Here is a 13,842-nt window from a genome sequence, read left to right on the forward strand (position 1 = left end):
TAAGAACTTGTCTCCAAATGCAATCAGTGGAAAACTTGAAATGAGCCATCATTGCTGCTGCTGTGTCTTTATGAGCTTTAAAAAACTGAACCCACCCTTTCACAACTTCCTATGCTATAGTCCTTTTTATCCAATACCATTTAGTAATTCAGGATTACTACTAAAGTGTAATGGATATTCACTGTTTGGATTATTCATGCATCTATTCTCTTATTTTAATACACAATTTTTTAAAAAGTATCCCCATTTATATTAGTTAAAGCAGGACTACCAGTTGTGACAGGGCAGTTTAAAATAGTGGTTAAGGGCATGAATTTGCCCACCGTATTGCTTAAGATGACTTAGGCAAGTATTAAAATGCTTTAACTTCTATTTTCCTTCTTTTTTTTTTTTTTTTTTTGCCATGCTGTGTCATTTGCAGGATCTTAGTTCCCTGACCAAGCATTGAACCTGGGCCATGGCAGTGAAAGCCTGGAACCTAAGCCACAAGAGAACTTCCTAAATTTCTATTTTCTGATCCATAAAATGGTAGTAATGATGGTAGTAACTTCCTCATAGGGTTGTTGTAAAGATTAACTGAGATGATGTTTATAAAATGCTTAGCACAGTGCATGCATGCTAAATCACCTCAGTTGTGTTGGACTCTTTGTGACCCCATGGACTGTAGCCCCCTAGACTCCTTGATCCATTGGATTCTCCAGGCAAGAATACTGGAGCGGGTTGACAGGCCCTCCTCCAGGGGATCTTCCAGACCCAGGTGTCAAATCCCTGGCTCCTGCATTGCAGGAGGATTCCTTACTGCTGAGCCACCTTACTTAGCACAGTATCTATTATTATTATATGCTCAGTTGCATCTGACTCTTTGAAGCCCCATGGACTGTGGCCCACTAGGCTCCTCTTTCCATAGAATTTTCCAGGCAAGAATACTAGAGTGGGTTGCCATCTTCTACTTCAGATCTTTCTGACCCAGGGATCGAACTCTCATCTCTTGCCTTTCCTGTATTGGCAGGTGGGATTCTTTACCACTAAAGCCACCTGGGAAGCCCTAATGTGTCCGAGTGTGAAATTCATTCAGTTGTGTCTGACTCTTTGCGACCCCACGGACTATACAGTCCATGGAATTCTCCAGGCCAGATACTGTTGTGGGTGGCCTTTCCCTTCTCCAGAGGATCTTCCCAACCCAGGGATCAAACCCAGGTGTCCTGCATTGCAGGCAAATTCTTTATCAGCTGAGCCACAAGGGAAGCCCTAGCACGGTATCTAACATGTACAAATTTTGATGAGGTTGTTGTTTATTAGCACAGTTGTGACTTTACCTACACGTCTTCTAATTTCTAGAACTAAAGCTAACATTGCCAAGAATGGAGCCTTATGAGAGATGCTGTTCCATAGTGCGTAATTAATAATGACTGTCAGGGAAGAATTTTTTCTGTGGGGTTTATCAGTCTCACCACGTTTGGTATGTGTCCATCTCCCTCACTAGATGCTGGGTTCTTCGAGGATAGGGTCTATGTCTCATGTCTCTTAGAATTACTGAGTCTGGTTAACTGTAGGCTATTGCTAAGGGAATGTATAAATGAACATATGTGTACATATATGGGAAACATTCATTTCAAATTTGAGTTATTTAGATGATATTAAGTAACTAGAGAGAAGAATTTCATTTAACTGAGTCTAGTAGAGCAATATAGACATTACAGCTACAAAAAAAAAGGACAGTTAACAATCACATGTTTTTCTTTGTTTACAATTTCAAAGATGAAGTCACAGTTCAGGTGTTTTATATTTGAGATGACCATTAGACATCCAAGTGGAGAGGCTGAAGTGGGGTCAGGGGTGGACATAAACTTGGAGAGGTTCCTTAATTTCTGGAAACTTACAGAAATTTATAAGTTTGGAGAAAACTGGGAATTGTCAGTATGGGTACTACTTAGAGCCATGTGACTGATTAGGAATCACCCAGGGAGGGGATACAAATTAACAGGAAACAAGGTCCTAAGACTAAAGCCTGGGACATTCCAAAACTTATTTTGGGGTGATGATTAGAAGCCGCAAGAAAGACTGACCTAGAGAGGGTCAGAACACAGAGAAAATCAATCATTATATGCTCAGCTCTCGTTGTCCCTGGCTCTTTTCAACTCACTCTCTGATTCTTTTTGTCTATCTCCTGAGGTTTTTCCAATTTCAGTGCGCTGCTTGGGTCCACGTGTCTAAATTTCCTAACCGCCCCCCTGCTTCTCATGACCCTTACTCAACGATTCTGTTGTGCATGTGTCTTCAGAGACCCACTTTCAACCTGAGGACATGGGGTCAGGGTGTCCCTTTCCAGCCTCAATCTCATGTAAGCCATGTTGTACCTTGACCTTATATCTCACCTCACTTGTCATCTTCTCCACTGAAAGAGACAAAGAGATGGCTATTCTTGACATTCTTGAATTCAGACAGTGTGATTCAACTTTCAGATGGGTGCCTTGCACCCCTTTAAACTTATCCTAAGCCCTGCTTTCCTGGACTTCTTCCTTCTTGTGTACTATTTCTTGCTCCAGTTCTGGGCATTCAACCACTTTGGAGAAACAACCTGTAACTTCCAGTCTGTCTCTGAGTCCTTCTGTTTCTGCACAACCCAATCCTGATTTTATCCCAACTTCAGTGGCCAGAATTTTTGCTATGACCTCTTGGGTCATCTGAGCCATAGTTGGAGGAAGGTCAAGTCTCCTGAACCCACCTTAACATACTGCCCAAACTTTTTACTATAGGGTGATCTTACAGAGTCTGAGGGAGAAGGAAATGGCAACCCACTACAGTATTCTTGCCTGGAGAATCCTACAAACTGAGGAGCTTTGCAGGCTATGGTCCACGGGGTCACAAAGTGTCAGACACGACTGAAGTAACAGCACAGCACAAAGAGTTTGGGGTGAAATTTTCCTGGAATAGAGACATACGAGATGGAAAATTCAAATATTTGATTTTCAGCTTATAATTTGTAATTGCTTCCTGAAATCACATGCTAAATCAGTAGGAATCTCTTAAGGGGGCACTACAGATTCTAATTAGCAAACAACACCTGATATTTGCCCTAGAGACCATGGGATATAATTTAGCAGGAGGAGAAGAGAATCCCAAGATAATCAGGTCCTAAACTCTTTTAAAGAGTTGCTATTTGAGGGTTCTATAAGCCTTGAGTGGTCTCTGTTTAGCTTAAATTATTACCAGGAAGGGTTAGGCATGTTTAAGGAACTAGAGACTGAGGTGTAGTAATAAGCCATTTGAAACCCTGAGTTTCAAGGCTACTGTACTGCTAGATGGGACTTTCCAGGTGGCAGAGTGATAAAGAATCTGTCTGCCAACGCAGGAGACGCAGGTTCAATACCTGGGTAGGGAAGATCCCCTGGAGAAGGAAATGGCAACTCACTCCAGTTTTCTTGCTTGGGGAATCCATGGACAGAGGAGGCTAGTGGGCTATAGTCCACAGGGGTCGCAAAAGAATCAGACATGACTGAGACTGATACTACTAGATCTCTAGAAACAAAGTAAAGAATTTCCAAGTTCTGTTTTCCTGTTTGTTGATGATGCCTGATCTAGAGCAATTATTTTCTTTACCTCATTGCTTCCTGGTGGCCCAGATGGTAAAGAATCTGGCAGCAAAGCAGGAGTGAGGGAGTGAGTGATAGTTGCTCAGTCATGTCCAACTCTTTGAGACCCCGTGGACTATAGCCCAACAGGCTCCTCTGTCCATGGGATTCTCCCAGGCAAGAATACTGGAGTGGGTTGCCATTTCCTTACTCTGGGAGAAGAAGATGCAGGATACCAGGGTTCAATCCCTGGGTTGGGAAGATCCCCTGGAGAAAAAAAGAATGGCTACACACTCAAGTACTCTTGCCTGGAGAATCCCATGGACAGAGGAGGCTGGCAGGTTATGGTCCATGGGGTCACAAAGAGTCGGACATGACTGAGTGACCGAGCTTGAGCACAATATATATATTACATTGTGTCAAGTGTGAATAATGACTGGTGCTGAAAGATGAATAATGACATTTTGCCCTCCTGCTACTTTCACTCTGCAGTGTGGGAGAGGACATACGTGCACACTGCTAATCTAAGCAAGTAAATGGGAGAGAGAGACACTAAATGTGTCAGACTTCACAAACTTCCAATACTTTGGCCACCTGACGCGAAGAGCCGACTCATTGGAAGACCCTGGTGCTCGGAAAGATTGAGGGCAGGAGAAGAAGGGGATGACAAAGGATGAGACGGTTGGATGGCATCACTGACTCTATGGACTTGAATTTGAGCAAACTCTGGGAGATAGCGAAGGAGGACAGGGAAGCCTGGCGTGCTGCAGTCCATGGGGTTGCAAAGATTTGGACATGACTTAGCAACTGAATAGAACAGCAAACTTCGTGTTCCAGTGGGAATTTAGGATTAAAATATAGCATTTTAAATTTTTACTCTTGGTATGGAATGTTACTATGTTTTGACAAGACTTTAAATTCTACATCCTAATGCAGTTTGACTTGAAAGGCCACCAATAACAAGCTTTCCTGTTGCCATAATTTTTCTTTGAATAGTTGCAACAATATCATGACATTCCTACTCAAGATCATTCCTGGGGTATTCAGTTCCAAAGATAGAAAACTCACTGCTTCTCTGTTCTTTTCCACTAAAGAGCTCTCTATCTTCTGTATCTGTTGACAGGGATGGCCTTTTTTCCACACTATGAATGACATACTGTCTATAGGCTATATTCGTGACATCTTCCTGTAATGCCCTTTGTATTCACTATGTGTCAAGCCACATGCTAAAGGCTGGGATGAGAATATGGCCAAGTCTAATTAAAGAGACAAGTCAAGAAATGAATAGGCTGACATATAGCTAGGAACTAGATCAGGTAGAAGAAAGGACAGCTGTCCTTTGAGCTCAGGCCCAGAGTAGTCTTTCAAATTTTAGGAAGTGAAGTGAAATTGCTCAGTCGTGTCCGACTCTTTGCGACCCCATGGACTGTAGCCTACCAGGTTCCTCTGTCCATGGGATTTTCTGGGCAAGAATACTGGAGTGGGTTGCCATTTCCTTCTCCAGGAGATCTTTCCCACCCAGGGATCGAACCCAGGTCTCCCGCATTGTAGACAGACGCTTTACCGTCTAAGCCACCAGGGAAGTAACAGACTCACAGATAGAGCAAACTAGGGGTTTCCAGAGAGGTAGGGGTGGGGAATGGGCAGAACAAGTAAAAGAATTACTAGGTACAAGCTAGTAGTTATAAATAAGTCACAGAGATGCATTGTACAACACCGGGAATACAGTCAATATTTTATAATATTTATGGTATGCAGTCTAAAAAAACATCAAAACACCATGTTGTACACCTGAAATGAAAATAATACTGTAAGTTAATGGTTCTTCAATACACTGTTTATGAAACATAAAACAAATATTTTTCTATAGACTAAAATCTTTAGAAAATATCTCTTCCTGAATGTAACACATGAAACCTTGGTATTCTTGGTTGACCAGAATGGTTTTCATATTTACCTGAATTATAACCTACTTCAGTATGTTCTTTTATGCATATGTAAATGGTTTACTTTTGTGGAGTATAAAATGCTAATGATTCAGCAGATGGGTACTGCAGAGTTTTCTACATCTTGAAGTAGTCGAAAATAAAAAGACATTTTCTTTGTCTGCTTGGGATTTAGCAGTTCTTTTAAATTCTTTACTAAAAAACATTTCCAAGAAATGTGTTAGATAAGAGGGGTCTTTACCCTTCACTCTCTCACCCCACAAAAACTATTCTTCCGTGGCTTGTTTTAAGTGGGAAAAATTAAAATGTCCACAAGGGCAGTTGAACAAGCTGTAACTTGATTTAAATATTTCGCACTTTTCATCTGTACTTTTCCCCTTGGGCTCTTTCAGCCTTCTTTTCCAGAGAAATATCCATTTTAGTTCTAAGGTTTGATCTTAATTATCTATTATTCCTTGTTCGTTTCCAGGATTATTCTTGGTGTTCCTAGATCAACGTCAAGGCACAGTTTTCACCACTTGCAGTAAACATTTTGAAAGGAAAACAACTTACAAAGTTTGTTTGAATAGAATAAACTTACTTCATATTAGAAAACTAAAGCCAGTAATTATTAAATCACACTTTATTTTACATATCAAGTTGGATATCACAAAAGTACCCTCCATTATTAACTACAAAGAAACAGTTGGCTAGTCAAGCTGCATCAGAATGAAAACTTTTATTCATTCTTTTTACTTTTCAAACACATGCTAGTTCATTATTTTAATAAAATGCACTAACAGATGTTAGGCAGAATGTGGCCACATCTGGGACATATAAAATACCATTCCAAGTCTCCATAGGAGGGAAATAGCAATAGTATTTAGTTCTCCCCCAAAGCTTAACTAGCCCATCTCATTTAATCTGTTTAACTCTAAGCTGAACAGTTAAGAGTAGCACCAATTATTTTGATTGTCTTGGGAATATAAAAAGGAACAATGAACTAAAACACCAAGGGAAGTGTCACAAAAAGAAATGCACTATGTTGAAATACAAATAAAACTTCACTAAAGCTTGTGGCTAGAGCTATATTTTTTCAGCTGAAGAGGTAGTAAATCTCGAGTTGCCTGCTTCCTGAAGCCACCTTGAATTACAGGTCTCTTTAGGCCTTCCTACAACGTTCCTACTTAATTTCACCCTTTCAAAGAAAGCACAACAAATCGAAAAGAGGACAAATAAAGATGCTGGTAGATGTAGTTTGACAATTATGGTGGTGGTGGTGGTGGTGTCCATGGGATTTCTCAGCCAAGAATACTGGAGTGTGTTGCCATTTCCTTCTCCAGGGGATCTAACCAACTCAGGGACTGAACAGGCGTCTCTTGCATTAGCAGGCGAATTCTTTACTTCTAAGCCACCAGGGAATCCCTTGAAAATTATATTATAAATGTGTATGTGTGTGTGCGTGCGCTGAGTTGCTCAGTTGTGTCTGAGTCTTTGTGCCCCATGGACTGTTGCCGGGAGAAGGCAATGGCACCCCACTCTAGTACTCTTGCCAGGAGAATCACATGGACGGAGGAGCCTGGTAGGCTACAGTCCATGGGATCTCGAAGAGTTGGACACGACTGAGCGACTTCACTTTCACTTTTCACTTCCATGCACTGGAAAAGGAACTGGCAACCCACTCCAGTGTTCTTGCCTGGAGAATCCCAGGGACAAGGAGCCTGGTGTGCTGCCGTCTATGGGGTCGCACAGAGTCGGACACGACTGAAGCGACTTAGCAGCAGCAGCAGCAGGACTGTTGTCTGCCAAGTTCCTCTGTCCATGGGATTCTTCAGGTAAGAATACTGGAGTAGGTTGCCATGCCCTCCTCCAGGGGATCTTCCTGACCCAGGGATCCAAGCAGTATCTCTTGCATATCCTGCACTGGCAAGCAGATTCAGGTTTTGTTTTTGTTTTCTTATAGTGATTAAATCCCAATATATTCCAGTCCTTTAACCTACCTTTCAGTTTTGTTTTCTTATGTAACTTTTCTAAGAAAACAGAAACAAAACCTGATGATTTTCTGTCAACAGGTCAGGTTCATACACTATTATATATAGCATTGTCTCTAGCTTCTTTAAAATGAACCACACTGATGATTAAACACTAGGAATAAACACTAGTGTTGAGAGCACATCTGTGGAGGTGTTTGTTTCAGCCTGCTTACCTGTTAGAAAGAAGAAAAATGCTGGAGCTGCGTATGTAGCACAGAGAGGGAAGGCATAGGTGGCATCAGGGAGTGTAGCCTGGACTTGGAGTCAGATGCCCAGCTTTGAGTTTCAGCTCTGCTATGAGCTCAATGTTTGGGAGAGTTAGTTAACCACAGAAGTGACATTTCCCTCTTCCGTGAAGTAGGAATACCTTAGAGAATTGTTCAGAAGAGTCAGTGAAATAATGACTGTAAAAGTGTTTGATAAACTGTGATATATATATATCACAGCTTATATATATAGACAATCTTCTTTTAAAAAACATGTGCAATCAAGCACGTATTTTTTATAAGAATTTACTTATCTGCATGTGTTAGGTCTTTGTTGCACCATGTGGGATCTTTGTTGCATTCAGACTCTAGTTGTGACACCTGGGCTCAGTACTGCAGCTCAGGGGCTTAGTTGCTCTGCGGCATGTGCAATCTTAGTTCCCTGACCAGGGATTGAACCCACATCTCCTGCAATGCAAGGTGTATTCTTAACCACTGGACCACCAGGGAAGTCCCTATAGCTTCTTATTAAAGTGCTGATGGACTGCAATCTTCATCTCAGATAAGCAGGTAACAATTAGATACCTGGAGCACAGCTGAAAAGAAATCCATGGGGTAGATATAGAATAGGCAGGCATGAATTTCCATTTAAGACAAACTGTCTAAGTAGAGAAAGGCTCTAGGGAACTAAATGCAATTCTGATAAAAAATATCTGCTCTTATGCAGTAAAGTGAGACATACCAAGATCATATGAACTATTCTACTTCATATACACACTGGGATCAAAGATTCCCAGTCTTTCATTCTCTTAATGCCTATTTATTCAGCATCTACTATATGCCAAACATCGTGCTAGGTATACACTTTTTTTCTTATAAACAAGATTTCTGCTCCCAAGGAACTTGTATCCTAGTTATATTAACACCTTTATTTCAAGAACTTTGCAAAGTATTAGCGCATGGTATATGCTCAACAAAAGTTGACCAAGCTGAACTAATCTCATTTTGTAGTATCACCATAACAGAAAACCAGGAAAGAGGTGATTTTTGTGATCAGAGATGTCTACCCAATTCACCATGTGATTAACAGGGTATTACTTTTAAAGTTTTGAGGGAAAAGGAACTTTCTAACTAGAAATCATCTAGTCATCCACCTTAAATACTTGTATTATATAGTATTAATTTAGTGTCTTCCTGGTTAAAACATAATTACTACTTTAACAAGAGGGTAGAGTATTAATAGGAAATGTTTTAGAGAGTGGTGACCCTCACGTTGTGTCAAAAAATAGCAAAAGGAATGTAGGCTGGATATGTCAAGTCACTATTGATAGACTGACTGTGGACTTGACATTGATTTAATGTACAATACAATTTAAAAAGGGGGGAGAAAGATGAAAAGTGCATTCTGTTTATATGATAGTCGACTCTTAACAAGTACAGTGAGGTTTTTTTCTTTTTTTGAAAACATACCTTTCTTGAAGGCATTCAAGAGAGCCAGTGTTATGAAATAAAACGTAGAGCTTTTTCATAATATCTAGAAACAGAACTGGTGGGCTCAGGGTGACTGACATTAGTACTGTTCACAGATATCACCACCTTTCCTGAACTCGGTTCAGCCTCAGTTTAAGGACTCAGGCCCTGTGAAGATGGAGAAGGCGACGTAACTAGTCTTGGCCATGACGTTTGCTTCCCAACCTAAGGATGTGAAAAGTTCATAGGGATTCTTCAGTCACTTTCTTCCTCTGTCGCAGAGACTCAGTTGCTGTGTTCTGGGTGACCCCTCTGCCAATCTGGTTTCTGGAGTGACTGGAACAGAATAAGCCCCATTCACAAGAAGCATGAACAAGCAATAAACTTTTGGTGTGCTAAGGCATGAAGATTTGGGAGATGAGATGTCTGCTGCTGTACCATAACATAGCCTTTCCTGATTAATGTAGTCAGGGGACATCCATAACACTCTCAGTCCAAGTTTTTGAGGAAGAGATAAAATAGATAATACGAGCTCCATTAATCTGTCAGTAGTGTCTTTCAAATTAAGGATGCTAGCCTGAGGTCTATAGCTTGTTAATCACATTTAATCCAGATATCCCATAACTTTTCCACTTTTCTACTAATTCTCTTGTCAATCTTTTAAAAGTACTGTTTTAGCTTTTATCCATAAAATTCCTGTACTTTTTAAAAAGTTTTTTCTTAAAATCATACCTCCCCACGTTAGTTTCATATGCATTTTCACTAGAGTAAAATGTTCTGAATTATGAACAGCATTAATGCGATGTCACATGCAGTTGTGAACAAAGAAGGGAGACACTTCTGCAACTGCATTCTCTCTAGAAAGTGGACCCTTACAGGAAGGGAGAGGCAGGAGCATTCCTGATTTTCTTTTCTTTTTTTTTTTTTTTTTTTGTTCCACATTGGAAAAACAGCTTAACCTTGAAGGGCTTGTAGAGTCTGAGAATTGTCATTTCTTATTTAAAGCCTTAGATAGTAAGTGAAAGTTTTAAGTCGCTGGTTTTGCTCTTGTTTACCTTAATGGATTGTTAGGTAGGGCAAATGACGCTGTTGTCTTAAATATTTTAACGCCTGTCTTCTTTCTACCTATCCAAAGCTATCCCTCACAGTCTTACTCAACTCCAAGCTCCTCAGGAAATCTCCACTAACACACTAGCTAGAATCGATCCTTTTCTTTCCCAAAATCTTATGTAAATTCATATCATTTATTTGGCATTGCTTGTAGAGAGTTTAGAGAGTTCAAAAGCTAGCAGGGACCTAAGAATCATTCAACACAATCCTCTCATTCTGCAAATAAGGAAAGTCAAGTCCAGAACAATTATGTACTTTAGTTAAGTCACACAGTTAAGAGACACACTGGAGGCTAAAACCTAGTTTGCCCAATTCTCAATGCACTCCCTTCCTTTGTGTCCCAAGTGCCTTCAGTTTACTACCTGAAATTGTTGGTTATTTTTCAAGAGAACAGATCACCTCACCAATAGTACCTCTTGCGATCAGGAACTCTTTCAGTTATTTCAGTTTGTAGCTTAATCTATTCACATTTTATACACTTGGTGGTAGACTAATTGGTCGTGTTTTAGGTAGCGACCACATCTATTACATCTATCACTTATTCTCAAACTCAAAAGCTCATACTGGGAGGGGCTGAGGAAGGATGGAAACAGCCGCAAGGTAAGTAAGCCGATGAGAACCAGAACGCTTACAGACGTCCAAGAATATACGCTTAGCATTGAAGGTCGTTTTCCCTAGAATTGGGTCTTGCTGGTTCACTCTGCAAGGACGGAAAGTGTGTGTCAGCGTGGCTGTGGGGTGGGGGAAGGCAGAGTGCCGAAGTTCAGGTGAAGTTCTAGAGGTGAAAGCCTGACGAGGACGTCTACCGGGTGGGATGGGGGTAAGAACAGGAGGCAGTCACGGGCGAGAGCAGGAGTCCGAGCGCGAACCCCAGCAGCGGGCCAGGGAGGCGCAGTGAGGGGCGCAGGCAGGGGCAGGAGAGCTCAAGGAGAGAGAACGCCGAGAACGAGGTGGCGCCGCCGTCATCCGGGCGTTGCCCGGGGGCCGCGTCGCCCCGCGGAGGGCGCCGGGGGGCGGGGCCGGGCGGCCCGGGGCGGGGCGGCGGCTCGGGCGCTCCCGGCAGCACGCGGCGGCGCCCCCTCCCCTCGCGCCGCGGGCCTCCCCGCGCCGTGCACGTCCCCGTCCCGCGCCTCCGCCCCCTCGCCCGCCCGCCCGCTCCTTCCCGCCCTCCCCGCCGTGCCGGCCAAGCCGGCTTCCCCTCGGTCTCTCATGAATATTGAGCGGCCCCTGTTGTATTTCCCGAGCTCCATTGCGGAAGCCGAGGCTCGCCATATTGTGCGGCGGCGCCGGCGGCTTGTGCCCGAGTCTCGCTCCGGCCGCGGCGCGCGGAGCCCCGGGTTGGGGCAGGAGCCGGTGAGGCGAGGGACGCGCGGGGAGGCGAGGGGGCGCGGGCGCGGCGGGCTCGGCCGCGCGTCAGCTCGGCGGGGCTGCGGGCCGCTGACGGCCGCGCCGGGGCCGGGGCTGAGGGGGGGCGGGTGTGTGTATCCGCGGGGGTGTGAGGGGAGATGGCGCCGCCGCCCCCGGCCGCTCTCGGGGCGGGGATGGCGGGGGAAGGCGGCTTCTCATTGTTCCCGTTTCTTCGAGGGTCTTGGCGGGGGTGGGAGTCCGACTTGAGGAGGATCCCCCGTGGGCGAAGCTCGGGGATTCCTTCCTTCGTGCGAACCGCCCGCCGCTCGCTCTGCGCGGAGGCCGGGGCTGCGCTGCGGCACCCCGTCGGCTCCCCGGGCCGGGGGGCCCCCCAGCCTCTCGGCGGCCCCTCTCCGGAGACGAACCGCGCGGAATGCAGGGTTTTCCCCCCTCGGGCTTCCCCCTCGCTGCCGGGGGTGTGTGTGGTGTGTGTGTCCGCGCAGTGAGGGTGGGGTAGGGGCGCTTTGTGTGCCGATCCCGCTCTCCCCCCGGGGTGCTGGAGTCGGGGTTGGCGTGTCGAGGCGCTCCTGGGCGTCGGGGTTCCCTGTAGGCGGCGGGGAGACCCCTCCTGGTGAAAACATTCCTGGAGTGCTGCGTGCTGCTCGGGAGTATCTGTTGCTGCGCTCTCAAACCCGCGAGGGTGCCCCGGCGGAGTCGTGGGGGGAGGGGGCGTCTGGGTTTGTTCCTGATGGAAGCTTCGCATTTTGAACCCGGTCGTGCACACCGAGGGCTTTGGCCCCGAGTGTCGCCGGGGAGCCCTCGTCCGGGTTGTCAGGATCGTTTCCTTCCTAGTGAAGCCGTCTCCCTGCGCCCAGAGCTACTGTTAGTAAAAAAATTGAGCTAAAACTTTGAGGTTCATTCCGATTATTTTGGGGGGACCCGAAGACCAGTTACAGGCTTATCTCCTTGAAACCTTTTTTGGGTTTCTACTGCCTGGGTCTCCGAAGTTTTTGAGAATGTGTGTCTTTAACGTGGTTGAATGGTTTGAGAATGTCAGCTTCCTCGGAGGTATGTAAAGATAGGTTTGCGTTGAGCAGGATAGGTTTGCATTCGGCCTTTTCGTAATATGCTTTATTTCTTTTAAAAATTAAAAAAACAGACATGATTTCAGTGTTTCAGACTGAGAATTATGTTGAAAACTAATTATGTGTGATTTGCATTGCATAATCTACTTTTGGTAGTTCCACGATGATCGACTAGAATACTTAGTGTAATTGGCAGAGAATCTACTTTCCTCACTTGCAAAAGAGTGTAGTTTTTGAATATTTTAATAACTCAGATTGGTAGTAGAACTTGTGTTTTTAAAGTGGTTATTTCATCCTTTGATTTATCAAGAATTTAAATGGCAGCAATATGACTCTTAGTTATTGGCTTTTCCCCCTAAAATTTCTACTTGTCACAATCAACAGGTATTTTTAAAAAATCGTTTGTACGTTTAACGTAATTTTTAATAATGGGTATGTAAGACTTCATTTTCCAAGGCTAGCGCAGCAAATATGGCCCCTTTTTCTAAGGATTGGTGATATTTCTTTCAGGTACCTTTGTGGAATACACATTTGAGGTTAATTATAGTAGGTGTGAGAGTGAAATGAAGAATTTATGAAGGACAGCTGCCAGAATAGGCTGGCTAGTGGGCTTGAGTATTAGAAAAATATGCTGATGGTTCTCAAATGTGCTGCATAGAAAAATTTTAAATTAGAACCATTAACATAATGTAGACAATGCAGACATTCAACATACTGAGAATTTTGAGTTTTTCCTCTGCCTGTTGGAACTCTCAGACTGCTAGCTCCCAGGTTTGTGAGGAGAGAAATATGGAGCAGGTCAGCAAACATCTTTGGAATTTCATTTGTCTATCACTGACCTTCAGCATGTGGTGTCAGGTCTATCTCTTTAACTTGATTTATTCGTGGTTTGTGTTTATATTATGCAGTCTTTGGAGTAAAGGTGATATATGTCTAATGAATAATATATAACCAGATGTTTCAGTGACAGTTTCATTTCTATACATTAGCACAGAAGCATAATTCCTTCCAGCGAGAGAAGTGAGCTAACATTAAAAAGCACTTTATTAAAATCATGGCTGTGTTTCTGATATGATTTAAAGCATTCAGAATTT

General features: G+C 43.6%; 1 protein-coding gene and 1 pseudogene across 1 annotated transcript in view; one reads left to right on the forward strand and one right to left on the reverse strand.

Annotated features, from left to right (window-relative positions):
* The window catches only part of LOC102188160, a 56,225-nt pseudogene extending 44,943 nt beyond the window's left edge, over nucleotides 1-11,282 (reverse strand).
* The window catches only part of RNF2 (ring finger protein 2), a 41,203-nt gene continuing 38,821 nt past the window's right edge, over nucleotides 11,461-13,842 (forward strand). The window contains exon 1 of the mRNA XM_018060720.1: nucleotides 11,461-11,669. The gene's annotated coding sequence lies outside the window, so the exon portion shown is untranslated. The remainder of the gene's footprint in view (nucleotides 11,670-13,842) is intronic.

Source organism: Capra hircus, chromosome 16, assembly GCF_001704415.2.
Source record: "Capra hircus breed San Clemente chromosome 16, ASM170441v1, whole genome shotgun sequence".
Taxonomy (NCBI): Eukaryota; Metazoa; Chordata; class Mammalia; order Artiodactyla; family Bovidae; genus Capra; species Capra hircus.